The following is a 14,074-nucleotide window of genomic DNA, read 5'->3' on the forward strand; positions in this document are numbered from 1 at the left end:
TCAACTCAGCCCTGCCTGCAGACATCAGTAGGGAGTAATACGTCTATTGTGCAAGGGCAGGACACAGCCTATTGACATGTAAGGGGTGAAACACCCTCCCCAGGATGACTATCAGTATGCAGATGTCTCTTCTGTCACACCTAGCCCCTCCTGTGTGATGGCTGTCTGGAAAGTATAGCTGTCACCCTGCCCTAGATGTGGATTGGAGTCAGGCTGCAAAGCACTAAAGTTATAAGCACAGAGAAATGCCCACTTACTAAAAGAGGCATTTCTAAAATATGAATGTACATTCCACCCACACCAGTAAGCAGGATTTCTCATTACCATTCCAAACATACAAAACAAGCCCATGCTACTCCATACAGATCAGAAATTACCACTTAGACGTATATAAGGAAATTCCCAATGCAAACCTATGAGAGGAGCAGCACTCACAGTAGTGAAAAATAAAATAGGCAGTTTGTCACTACTAGGGCATGTAATACGTAAAAGCATATGTCCTACCTTGTACATACACAGCATTCTGCCCATAGGGCTATCTAGGGCCTAGCTTAGGGGTGACTTAGGTGTAGTAAAAGGAGAGTTTTGGCCTTGGCAATCAGTTTGAATTGCTGATTCAAAGTGGCAATAAAGTGCGCAAGCAGACACTGCAGTGGCAGGCCTGAGACAGGTTTGTAAGGCCACGTCTGTGGGTGGCGCAATCTTCGCTGCAGGCCCACTAGTAGCATTTAAATTACAGGCCCTGTGTATATGATATACCACTTTAAAAGGCACTTACAGGTAAATTAAATATGCAAAACAGGTGTAAGCCAATTATACCAAGTTTTAGGGGAGAGAGTACATGCACTTTAGCACTGATTAGCAGTGAGAAAGTGCCCAGAGTCCTAAAGCCAACAAAAAGAGGGTCAAAAAAATAGGAGGAGAAAGGCAGAAAGTTTGTGGATAACCCTGCATAAAGGGCCATTCCAACACTGGTTTATTGGTACTCTCTGGTAAACAAAGGCATTGCATTGAAAAACTTGTCAATGAAATATTAATTAAATGGGTCTTAAAATTAATGATTCAGTAAAAAACTACATTTGATGATCTAGTCTACACAGTAGTTAAAGACGAGCACAAAGGGATGCTTAATAAATCTGAGAGGACCTGAGTCATGCAGACCCAAGAATCAGAAACATTTCATAAAGTCCACTAGTAGGAGTGTCAGCATGCAGTTTAAAACAACCTACTAGAAGTAGAGGCATAATCTTATGATCAGTTCTGTGATGTAAGCTGTAAAGGGGGGGGGACACTTGGATTCTTTCTGTAAAGGTCTGTATGTAATGGTTATTTTTATCTTTTTGTGATCTTTACTGTTTAGGATGAAACAATAATTTCTTGAATTTAGATTCGTTGATAGATTTTAATGGGGACCTCAGACATTGTTTTTTAGTGGCTTAATGCTCCTCCGCTGTCAAGTTGACCTTATTTTCAGGTGGTGAATAAAGTCTCCAGGATGTAAACATCATTGCAGACTCTGAGAAATGCCTCTGTCGAGTGCGAGATCCAGGAATATATCACAGACATGATGGGCATGTCGATTGGCATAACACTCTTGTTGGAAATCATTTTACAGATGGCTGCTACTTTGTGCATTTGTGCAGATGTGGTCAACACCCAGTAGCGCGATCTACTTGCCGATCTTAATATTGATTGAGTTGCTTTTCTATAGGATGAGATGTGACTGGTCAACTCCCATATTAACTCCGGGCAATCAACTTGATATAAAAATCGGGAGCATGCTCACTTGAATCTAGATGCTGTCTCCAGTCCTTAACTTTTCACCTATAAGTCATTGATTTGAGCTGTGTTAGCCGAATTTGTTGAATGAAAGCAAAACAAAACTACTGCACCCAGAGTGCATTAGGCTTTTATACAAAATTCCACAAACAGAAGCAGTGCCATAATGACCTAAAGGCAGTGGTGGGTCGTGGGAGGGATATGGGGCAGCGTAGCGCGTAACGGGGGGGGCAGCAAAAAAAAATATACATATGCAAAAACATTTCCTTACAAAATAGAAGAAAAGGTCAGGACACTTCCAGCCAGTTGCAAAAGATTTACTGTCACACAGAACGTTCTTCCCAACACGTTTCAGCCGTAACCTTGTTTTTGCATTATTTATGGAATGCCCGAATCCATGGTCGGACCGCCACGTGAAGAGCCTAGGTATTTCGGGAACAGTTGGATGATGTGTATGTTCCTACACGTTCCTCCGTTCCTGTCATCGCCTCTGGCCCTGTCCCTTTCACAAGAAGATGATAATAAACATAGTTTATTGTTGTTTTCTTGTAAAAGTTTTACCGCTGATCCTGCTGGTGGGGGACGTGGTCACTATAGTCCAAACATGCTTACCTTAGGAGCTGTACTGCTATGGGCATCTTGTTTGCAGTGGGTCTCTTCTGGAGTAATTCTCATTGGACCTGTAAAGGAGTATTTTTTGCTGATGAATGTTTATTAAATAATATACAAACAAATAGATGACCCCATATACTAGATCTGTTGTTTTTATATTTCCCCAGAAGTATTTACTTAATACATAAAATCAGATGACAATATCTCTTGCATAAACAAATGTCTCCCACCGCTCTCCATTTAACCGCTTGGGTGCCCAGGACGAGGTGATCTCGTCCTCTGCGCCGGTTCCCTGGTGCCGAGGACGAGACCACCTTGTCCTGCTATGGGTCCCCGGGGGAGCGCTAGCACTCCCACTGATGGCCAGACACCCCCCTCCCCTGGGCAGGGATCCCTTCAACCCCGCCCCCGTGGCGTCTGATGACATCAGCGCACTTTCGCACGCCGACCTCATCAGAGGCCTTCCCTCCGGCGCTGGAAGGTCAGCTTCCAGCGCCCTATGCAAAGCATTTCTCCTCCGATCACGTGGAGGAGGCAGAGAAGCCTGAAAGGAGAGGAAAGGCCTTTCCTCTCCTTTCAGGCTTCTCTGTGCATTTCTGCTGGCCGATCGCAAAGCGATCGGGCAGCAGAAATGCCACTAGACACCAGGGAATTTTTTTTGTTTTTATTTACTTCATAAGGAGGGCAATTTGTTTTTTGGCCTAATACAATTAGGCCGATCTGCCCCCAGGGGGGGGCAGAAACCCCCCTAGGCACCAGGGATTTTTTGTTTTTTTTGTTTTTGTGTTTTTTATTTGTGGAGAGCGACCCCTTAGGCAAGGGTCGCTCCCCTGGGGGCAACAGTTTTTCTAGGCCTTTTCTGCCCCCGCGGGGGCAGATCGGCCTATTTTTATTAGGCCAATCTGCCCTCAAGGGGGGCAGAAACCACTAGGCACCAGGGATTTCTTTTTAATATGTACACATAAGGGGAGCGGCCACTTGGGCAAGGGCCGCTCCCCAGGGGGGCAATTCATTTTATGGCTGTTTCTGCCCCCTGGGGGGCAGAAACCCCCTAGACACCAGTTTTGTTTGTTTTTGTTTGTTTTTGTTTTTGTTTGTTATATGTGGGGAGTGACCCCTTAGGCAAGGGTCGCTCCCCTGGAGGCAAAATTAATTCTAGGCCGTTTTTGCCCCCCTTGGGGCAGATCGGCCTATTTCTATTAGGCTAATCTGCCCCCAAGAGGGGCAGAAACCACTAGACACCAGGGATTTTTTTTTTGTCAGTTTCACTTGAGGGGAGTGACCCCTTAGGCAAGGGTCGCTCTCCTGGGGGGGGGCAAATTTTATTTAGGCCATTTCTGCCCCACGGCCTATTGTAATTAGGCTGATCTGCCCCCAGGGAGGGCAGAAACCTCTAGGCACCAGGGAAATTCTTTTTTGTTTTTTTTATTTTGTTATATGTGGGGAGCGACCCCTTAGGCAAGGGTCGCACCCCTGGGGGCAAAATTATCTTTGGGCCATTTCTGCCCCCGTTGGGGGCAGATCGGCCTATTTTTATTAGGCCAATCTGCCCCCGGGGGCAGAAACCACTAGACACCAGGGATTTTAATTTTTTTACGAAAATTTCACGCAAGGGGAGTGACTTCTTAGGCAAGGGTCGTTCCCCTGGGGGGCAAATTTATTTTAGGTCATTTCTGCTTCCCTTGGGGGACAGAAACTACTTAGGCACCAGGGATTGGTGTGTGTGTTTTGTTTAGGGGGGCAGCCCCTTGGGCAAGGGTCGCTCCCCATGGGGGCACATTACTGTTGGCCATATCTTCCCTCCTTGGGCGCAGAACGGCTTATTTTTGGAAGGCCCATCTGCCCCCAAGGGGGGGCAGAATTCCCACCAGAGACCACGGAAGATTTTTTTTCAAAATAAGAGGGTGGGGGTATGGCCATACCCCCACCGCAAATAAATGGGGCCAAAGTTGTTCAGATGGGGCAATTACCCCCGATCCACACCCCAGGGTGCAGGAAGTCTACTAAATGCCAGGGAATTTTTAAAAAAAACAAATAGTGGGGTGGTGGCTACCAACCATTATGGGCATGGTTATGCCCCCACCCCAACTGAAGGGAGTAACAGTCTTTCAGCTCTCCCCCACACACTAAAACATCTTATCCCGCGGCAAGCAAGTGGACATTTGATTATTTGGGGTTTTGGTTTTACATTTGGGCCATGAGAGCTTGGCTAACTCTCAAAATTGTCCCACTTGGAATGGTGAGGGCTGCACCTTTTGGACTTTGGGATGCTGCCATGTAGAAAAATCCACAAGACCTAGACACATCTGAAAACTAAACATCTGGGTGAGTCCAGGGTGGTGTGCTTCACATGCACCCCGCACCATTGTCTTACCCACAGTGCCCTGAAAACCTCCAACTTTGCTAGAAATCACACATTTTCCCCACATTTTTGTGATGGAACCTATTGGAATCTGCAGGAATCCACAAAATTCCTACCACCCAGCATTGTCTCATCTATACCAATAGAAATTCTGCCCCACTTGTCAGCCTAAAAATGTTTTTTTCCAAACTGCCCTTTTGGACCCGCTTTGGTTCCCCCTCAATTTTGACATGTTTTTGGCTCTTCCCTGTGACAGGCACTTGGCCCACCTACACAAGTGAGGTATCATTTTTACCGGGAGACTGAGGAGAACGTTGGGTGGTAGGAAATTTGTCCCGGTGCGGTGATCCCACACAGAAATGTGGGAAAATGTGATGTTTTAGCTAAATTTGAGGTTTGCTGAGGATTCTGGGTAAGAAAACACTGGGATATCTACGAACGTCACACCTCCCTGGACTCCCTCGGGTGTCTAGTTTTCAGAAATGTCTGGGTTTGGTAGGTTTCCCTGTATGGCTGCTGAGCCCAGGACCAAAAACGCAGGTGCCCCCTGCAAAAACAGGTAGTTTTGTATTTGATAATTTTGATGCGTCCAGATAGTGTTTTGGGGCATTTCCTGTCGCAGGCGCCATGCCTACTCACACAAGTGAGGTACCACTCTTATCAGAAGACTTGGGGGAACACTGGGTGGAAGGAAATTTGGGCTCTTCTCAGGTTCCAGAACTCTCTATCACCGAAATGTGAGGAAAAAGTGTTTTTTTAGCCAAATTTTGAGGTTTACAAAGGATTTTGGGTAACAGAACCTGTTGAGAGCCCCATAAGTCACCCCGTCTTGAATTCCCCTAGGTCTCTAGCTTTCAAAAATGCGCACGTTTGGTAGGTTTCCCTAGGTGCCGGCTGAGCTAGAGGCCAAAATTTACAGGTAGGCACTTTGCAAAAAACACCTCTGTTTTCTGTAGAAAAATGTGATGTGTCCACATTGTGTTTTGGAGCATTTCCTGCTGCGGGCACTATGCCCACCCACACAAGTGAGGTACCATTTTTATCGGGAGACTTGGGGGAACGCTCTGTGGAAGGAAATTTGTGGCTCCTCTCAGATTCCAGAACTCTCTGTCACCGAAATGTGAGGAAAAGGTGTTTTTTTAGCCAAATTTTGAGGTTTTCAAAGGATTCTGGGGAACGGAACCTGGTGAGAGAACCACAAGTCACCCCATCTTGGACTCCCCTAGGTCTCTAGTTTTAAAAAATGCACAGGTTTGGTAGGATTCCCTAGGTGCTGGCAGAACTAGAGGCCAAAATCCACAAGTAGGCACTTTGCAAAAAACACCTCTGTTTTCCTGTAGAAAAATGTGATGTGTCCATGTTGTGTTTTGGAGCATTTCCTGTCGCGGGCGCTATGCCTACCCACACAAGTGAGGTACAATTTTTATCGGGAGACTTGGGGGAACGCTGGGTGGAAGGATATTTGTGGCTCCTCTCAGATTCCAGAACTCTCTGTCACCGAAATGTGAGGGAAAAGTGTTTTTTTAGCCACATTTTGAGGTTTGCAAAGGATTCTGGATAACAGAAACTGGTGAGAGCCCCACAAGTCACCCCATCCTGGATTCCCCTAGGTCTTTAGTTTTCAAAAATGCACAGGTTTGGTAGGTTTCCGTAGGTGCCGGCTGAGCTAGAGGCCAAAATCCACAGGTAGGCACTTTGGAAAAAACACCTCTGTTTTCTGTGGAAAAATGTGATGTGTCCACGTTGTGTTTTGGGGCATTTCCTGTCGCGGGCACTAGGCCTACCCACACAAGTGAGATACCATTTTTATCGGGAGACTTGGGGGAACATAGAATAGCAAAACAAGTGTTAATGCTCCTTGTCTTTCTCTACATTTTTTCCTCCCAAATATAAGACAGTGTGTAAAAAAGACGTCTATTTGAGAAATGCACTGTAATTCACATGCTAGTATGGGCACCCCAGAATTCAGAGATGTGCAAATAACCACTGTTCCTCAACACCTTATTGTGCCCATTTTGGAAATACAAAGGTTTTCTTAATACCTATTTTTGACTCTTTATATTTCAGCAAATGAATTGCTGTATACCCGGTATAGAGTGAAAACCCACTGCAAGGTGCAGCTCATTTATTGGCTCTGGGTACCTAGGGTTCTTGATGAACCTACAAGCCCTATATATCCCCACAACCGGAAGAGTCCAGAGAACGTAACAGTATATTGCTTTCAAACATCTGACATTGCAGGAAAAAGTTACAGAGTAAAACGTAGAGAAAAATGGCAGTTTTTTTACCTCAATTTCAATATTTTTTTATTTCAGTTGTTATTTTCTGCAGGAAACCCTTGTAGGATCTACACAAATTACCCATTGCTGAATTCAGAATGTTGTCTACTTTTCAGAAATGTTTAGGTTTCTGGGATCCAGCATTGGTTTCAGACCCATTTCTGTCACTGACTGGAAGGAGGCTGAAAGCACAAAAACTCGTAAAAATGGGGTATGTCCCAGTAAAATGCCAAAATTGTGTTAAAAAATATGGTTTTCTGATTAACGTCTCCTGTTCCTGAAAGCTGGGAAGCTGGTGATTTTAGCACAGCAAACCCTTTGTTAATGCCATTTTCAGGGAAATAACCACAAGCCTTCTTCTGCAGCCCTTTGTTTCCATTTGTTTAAAAAAACGAAATGTTCACTGTATTTTGGCTAATTTCTTGGCCTCTTTCAGGGGAACCCACAAAGTCAGGGTACCTCTAGAATCCCTAGGATGGTGGAAAAAAAGGATGCAAGTTTGGCGTGGGTAGCTTATGGGGACAAAAAGTTATGAGGGCCTAAGCGAGAACTATTCCAAATAGGCAAAAAAGGCCTGGCACAGGAGGGGAAAAGGCCTGGCAGCAAAGGGGTTAATATTTTGACCAAGGCCTCGCAAAAACCTTATGACGCACCTGAGCCTGGGTCATTCTGAGGTGTGATTCCTGCTCCACAGCAGCACCTATGCAGTTTCTGTAGGGTCAAGAATAGGCCTCAGCGAAAATATATTTATGCCAGTGAAATTCACATAATTTCCGAATTGTTAAACAACGTGTGCAAAAGTTATTGAAATGTCATATTATGAAATTCTGCCTGATTAATTGCACACAGGAAACTCTTTCATGCAGAAAATGTCTTGGCAAAAGATATTTCCTTCCAAAAATGGTCTGTTGCTAGTCCCTAGTAAGACCTGTTTATGTGAGGTATACCCTTGTGAAAAGACAAGCCAGAAACAGATAAACCACATTGCGCTATACAAGGGTAATTTCATAACATTTTTGTGGAATTTTGTGCATTTCTATTACAAAAATGCAGTGGCCACTGTCTGTCAGTCAGCCAATTGTGTTACCTCTGTTAAGGTTTGCAATTTAATTAGACTGATGAATATTACTCTGAAGCACAGAGGCCCATATTTATACTTTTTTTGCAACGTATTTGCGTCATTTTTTGACGCAAAAGTGGTGCAAACTTACAAAATAAATATAATTGTATTTTGTAAGTTTGCACTGCTTTTGCGTCAAAAAATGACGCAAATGTGGTGCAAAAAAGTATAATTATGGGCCTGAGTATCTGAATGAATATCCAACCCCCGACTTCTGTTTTTCGTGATATACAGACCTTTCCACTTTTAATTAGGACTCTGATTAGGGTGATCATGCGTCCCGGATTTGCCAGGACAGTCCCAGTTTTTCACTTGCTGTCCCGGCAGATTTTGGCAAATTTGGCTTATGGTCTGGTTTTCAGAGGGGGGCGACTGAAAACAGTGAAAGGCACTTTTCTTGATGTTCTAAAGATGTGGTAGTTAGCAGATGTTATAAGTAAGGAATGTAATTAACAGGTATGATGCTGGTTTTCAAATTTACTTATTATTTCTTTTCCTAGTGCCTCTTCTGTGTTTTAAGTAGATGAGAGCCGTCATTCAGGGTGCTCCGTTGACATAAAATTGTAGTCCTTCTTCTATGTTTGTAAAATGTCCCGGTTTTTTGTTCTCAATATCTGGTCACCCTAACTCTGACGGCACATGGTGTCACCTTCTTCCTTCTTTCAGTACTTGAACCAGACCACCTGTCTGGGTGTGCTTCTTCGGAAGATCTTTTGAGGGAGCTGCCAGGATGCTGACCTTTGGTATAAGCTGGAGGACCTCGCTATATGTATATTTGTCTTCCCCTGTTTCTTGGTAAGAGCACAAGCAGTGTTCGTAAGGAGAACAATTCTACTTTGTTTCAAGAAGTTTATTTTGCCTCTGTCTAAAAACTTCAACAGGTTGGTACCAAGTAGGCATGGATGTAACTTGTGTAATTCCTTATAGCATAATCATGCAGAATTACCCCAAAATTCCGAAAGATTAGGCTAAATTATGCAAGAAGAGTAGTTCTGCATTTGGCACTATTTTCTTATCTTAAAAATGTCTCCTTTATGTCCACAATGGACATGAGGATGCACTTTACGTTAAGAAACAGTTCTAAATGCAAGAGAACATGAATAGCGAGCGCGAGCAGCTGCTTGTACTCGCTAAAAGTGCACTTGGGGTAGGATTCCCCTCAACTCGCTCCAGGCATTTAGAGCCATTGACAATGCGCAAAATGCACACTTGAGTCCAAATAGACGTAAGGATGCATTTTGGCTAAAAAAATAGTGCTAAATGCAACAGAACACGAAGTGCTCTATAAACTTTCTCTTGCAATAAGACGTGTTTCATGCACACTACCCTTGATTATGCGAGCAGGCTTAATCCTGTCATTATCGGTATTTCTCCGTCAAAGAGTAACACGGAATTAACAAAATTACTCCAATAACTCAGGCGTAATTGACATTTTGCCCCGGTCTACTACCAACATAACTCAAATGGATATGATTTTTGGTCCAGTAAAGGGGAGATGATCTTTCCTACCAGGGACTATCTCTCTCGAGTATCATCAAGTATGAAGGCTGATATAAAAGGCGGAGTCAATTGCACATAAACAATACATAAGAGAGTTATCAGAAGCGAGAAGAAGGACCCAAGCATCCAAGAAGAACATCATAACACATAGTTCAATGGCAAGGATAATTCTATTTACAGATATTGATGGTTGTATCCCATGTGGATGAACAAGTGTTGCAAATGGTGAGAGTGAATGGAGATGTGAAGGGATGTTGGTGTGTGTTTCCTGAGTGGAAGCCTGGAGAGAGGAACACACCACATCTATACAGATAAAATGGTACCTAAAGACCTAAATAAGATACTATTCTCAGACTGAGTGGCTTGTAAATCCTCTGTGAATGAGCTCCCTCTGGAAGTAATACCATGCAGGTAGGGGTTAAACAGAGGCAGGGTTAGAGCTGAGTTCACTCATGGCCTGCGGACTCCAACTCATGGACGTGGGACTTGAAAGAAGATGTGCATTCTGCTAAGAAGGGTATTATCCTAAGATCCAAATAAAGGGAAGTCCAGTGATAAGGTCCAAGGAGATGAAACAAGTGGAATCCAGATTGGAATAAGAGGTTCAAGAACTGTGAGAAGGTGACAATGTGCACATCGCAGGTGTACAATGGCAACAAAAATGCTTGAGACTTTAGTAACTTTTAATTATTTTTCTCTGTTCTTGCAAACTCTGCTTATCTTATGTGCCCGCCTCTGAAAAGAAATGTGCCTTTCCATCGAGGCTTGAACCTACAAAAGATTGCTCAGCTGAAATTGTTTAACCTTATTTTTACTTGTGAAGGCAATATACAGGCTCTCTTGTGAGCTCATCTTTTTACCTTTTTTATAGTCTTGGTGAGAAACTAGTCATGTGATTGATAATAGAAATGTTTGCAACGGGTTACATATTTGTATCTCTCGGGGAGCTTGTCCCTATTACCAGAGTAGGGGGTTTCACTTGTCTATTCACTTTCTGTCTCTCAGAGTAATACTTTTTGTAATGAGCACTGAACTGACTAGCCTAGCCTAAAACATACAGGGGAGTGTGTGTAGCCTACATCTCAGTCATTTTAGGTGGTTATAGGCCTCGGAGGGCCCTGAACTCCAAGGTGAGGAGTTCAAAGTCTGCTCTGCTATCAATAGATTATCACCCAACTGATCTATCGTGGGCTGAAGGCAGATACCAGAGAAACGTAGGCTTATCAAAGTTGACAGGTTTGTGTGTTGGTGAAAGAATCTTACTTTGGGAGCTACTAGTAGGTTTTTCCAGCAGTCCAATCTGATGCTGCTTAATTCTGAGTAGCCTGCTTCTAAGCGCTTGGCCAACTCAGCCAGTGAATGCCCCTCTGATCCAGTTCTATCCATATTATTTGGGCAACTGGTGAAAACTGACTCTTCTTTCTCAGACAAGTACCCACCAACCAGCACTCCAATGCATTGCAGATGCAATGTGGAGCGATGCCCTTCCCTGTTGCAACCACCATCCACAGCATTGACTGTGTGTCTTAAAGCACACATAACACTGGGAGTGCAGACAGGGTCACCCTGGAGAGCTCACCTAGTCACTGGGTCAGAATTCAGGTCCTCTTATAGGAGTGGACGCATGGTAGCTTGCTTTAAAGGTAGGATATGGACCATATTCAACAACAGGTATTTGATTCTGCACATTGCCACACAACCTTTGAAGAGCATTTGATCCTTCCTTAGGGAAGGGACATATATAAACCAACCTGTTCAATGATGAATGTTCTAGGAAGAGTAGCAGAGGAGCATTGCACAGCCAGCTGAAGTGAAGGTTCATCGTGGATGTTAGAAGGAGTAAGTCCACAGCTCCAGCGAGCCCTGATTGGTAGTTTCTCCAAAGTGGATGGGTTTCTAAATAGTGCAAAAACAGTTTTATCACAGGTCCTTCGAATGTATTGAAGATAAATGCCTCGTTAGGATGTTGGACGTTAATAAACATATCATTTACGGGTAATATTCCTTACCCTCAGCCATAGTCTTACGCATCCCAGGATTTACCACATGAAGAAAGGCCTTGCCCCATGCCAGTTATCCCCATTCTCTGTAAATACCACACTATACATAACATAGTATTTTCTATAATTTACATTGCTATGATGTATAAATGTCCTATTCTCACTAAAGATGGCCTGCTAATAGCAAGCTGATTACAATAACTAGAGGTGCCAAAGGAACAGAGGGTATGAGTGGAATGAGGACGACTAAGCTTTTAGGGTCATGAGGATTACCAGTAAGTAATATGTTCATTACCCTGTCACCTGGCCTCTTTTTTCCCAGTCTTCATCCCTTTAGGATTTCCTACAGCTTACAATAAAGCCATTGACAATCATTAACATGCTCGTGTGATATTTATTCGCATCAATTGCTAACTTCAGAATTCCATTACCAAAATGTTCAGAACTAGAATTATCCAATAAAATCTGCTGTGATTTGGAAAAGTATGTGATGTACACCACATGGCAGCCCTACATATCTCCTGCAGTGAAACACCCTGAGCCTCACCCCATGACGTATAACCTTATCTTGTAGAGTGGCTCTCAATATTGCCTGAAATAGGTTCCCCTACTGATTTATAGGACTGGGATATGGCCTCAAAGACCCACCTACTCAGAGTGGAAGTAGTAAGCTTCTTAACCTTTTTGGCTTAACCACATTACACAAACAGGAAATTTGAGAGACGAAAATCTTTACTTGTGGAAAGCCTTAGGGGGTCATTCTAACCCTGGCGGTAAAAACCGCCAGGGCGAATGACCGCGGTAGCACCGCCAACAGGCTGGCGGTGCACCGCTGGGCATTCTGACCGCGGCGGTTCAGCCGCGGCCAGAAACGGAAAGTCGGCGGTGTCCCGCCGACTTTCCGCTGCCCTTGCTCCGCCGCCATGGGGATTCTGACACCCCCTACCGCCAGGAACAGGATGGCGGTAGGGGGTGCCGCGGGGCCCCTGGGGGCCCCTGCAGTGCAGTGCCAATGGCATGGGCACTGCAGGGGCCCCCGTAAGAGGGCCCCAAAAGGAATTTCAGTGTCTGCCTAGCAGACACTGAAATTCGCGACGGGTGCTACTGCACCCGTCGCACTCCAGCAACTCCGCCGGCTCCATTCGGAGCCGGCTTCATCGTTGCTGGGTCTTTCACGCTGTGCTGGCGGGCGGCCTTTTGGCGGTCGCCCGCCAGCACAGCGGGAAAGCCAGAATGGCCGCCGCGGTCATTTGGCGGTAACCGCATGGCGGGCGGCGACCGCCGCCCGCCGCGTTTAGAATCACCGCCTTAGTGTTGTAATCTGTAGGAACTCCTCATCAAATTTATTCAAATCGTCTTGACAAAAATCCTTATCAATATCCTTCCTCTACTTCAAAATTATACTTTTTTATTACATCAGGGAAACGAAAATCATCCTCTTAATAAAAACTATACTGAACATTGAGCTTATCCTCCTGCTGCAATTTCTGTTCAAAGTCCAACAATTCCCTTATATATTCTAAAAGTTATTTTAATTGGGTGCACTGCACATACTTGTCCTTCAGTCCTTCATCTTCCTCCTCGTCTACATATATAATGACCAAGATTCTACTTCTTTGCTTGTGATCGTTAAACAATAAATCCAGTGACTTTCTAACCATTGACTCTTAATCTCATGAGATGATAAAAGGGAATAAAATCGACCTGTGCCAGATTTTCCCAAAGCGCTTATGCACAGACCACACTGCTAAGGGATGGACATGTCGCAACATGGCTGCCACGTGGGCGCTCAATGACAACAACTAGCTCCCCGTCCCAGCCCAGCACGAGTGGGGAGCATATCTTGGAGCACTGTAATGAGCATGCGTTTACTGAGCAGGACAAAACATAAGTTAACATCCGTAAAATCTACAGTCTCTTGGTACAGTAGGAGACAGAAACTCACAGGTCATCTTCAGATAGTATTCTCATTTTTTGGCCCTGAACTGCGCCCTCAGGACAGCAGTTTCTGCAATTCAAAATGACTACTTTTCAAACATTCCTTAACATACTTGGGAAATGTATAACTTTCCCCAAAATGTTCCAGGACTGGAGTTAGAATAGTAAATACGGTTATACCACTCCTTCATTACCTCTTGACTGGCCTCAAGGATACTGTTGGCCTGCTTCCAGCAGCGTTGGGTTTGGTTGCGGAGGGCCAGCATGTAGCGGACCACATCCTGGAGAGGTGTCTTGGGAGCTCTCTTCCAGCCCTCTTTACTATGCTTAGCGGTCCCCTGACAGGGTGACCATAAAGAAGCTCAAAGGGCCTGAACCTCGCCCCTTTCTGGGGCACCTATAGGCAAAGAGAAGGCATGGCAAGAGGACGTCCCACTTACGCCTCACGGCCTCAGGTAGGCCAGTGATCATGCCTTTGAGGGTC

The sequence above is a fragment of the Pleurodeles waltl genome, chromosome 4_1, assembly GCF_031143425.1.
Source record: "Pleurodeles waltl isolate 20211129_DDA chromosome 4_1, aPleWal1.hap1.20221129, whole genome shotgun sequence".
NCBI classification, from domain to species: Eukaryota; Metazoa; Chordata; class Amphibia; order Caudata; family Salamandridae; genus Pleurodeles; species Pleurodeles waltl.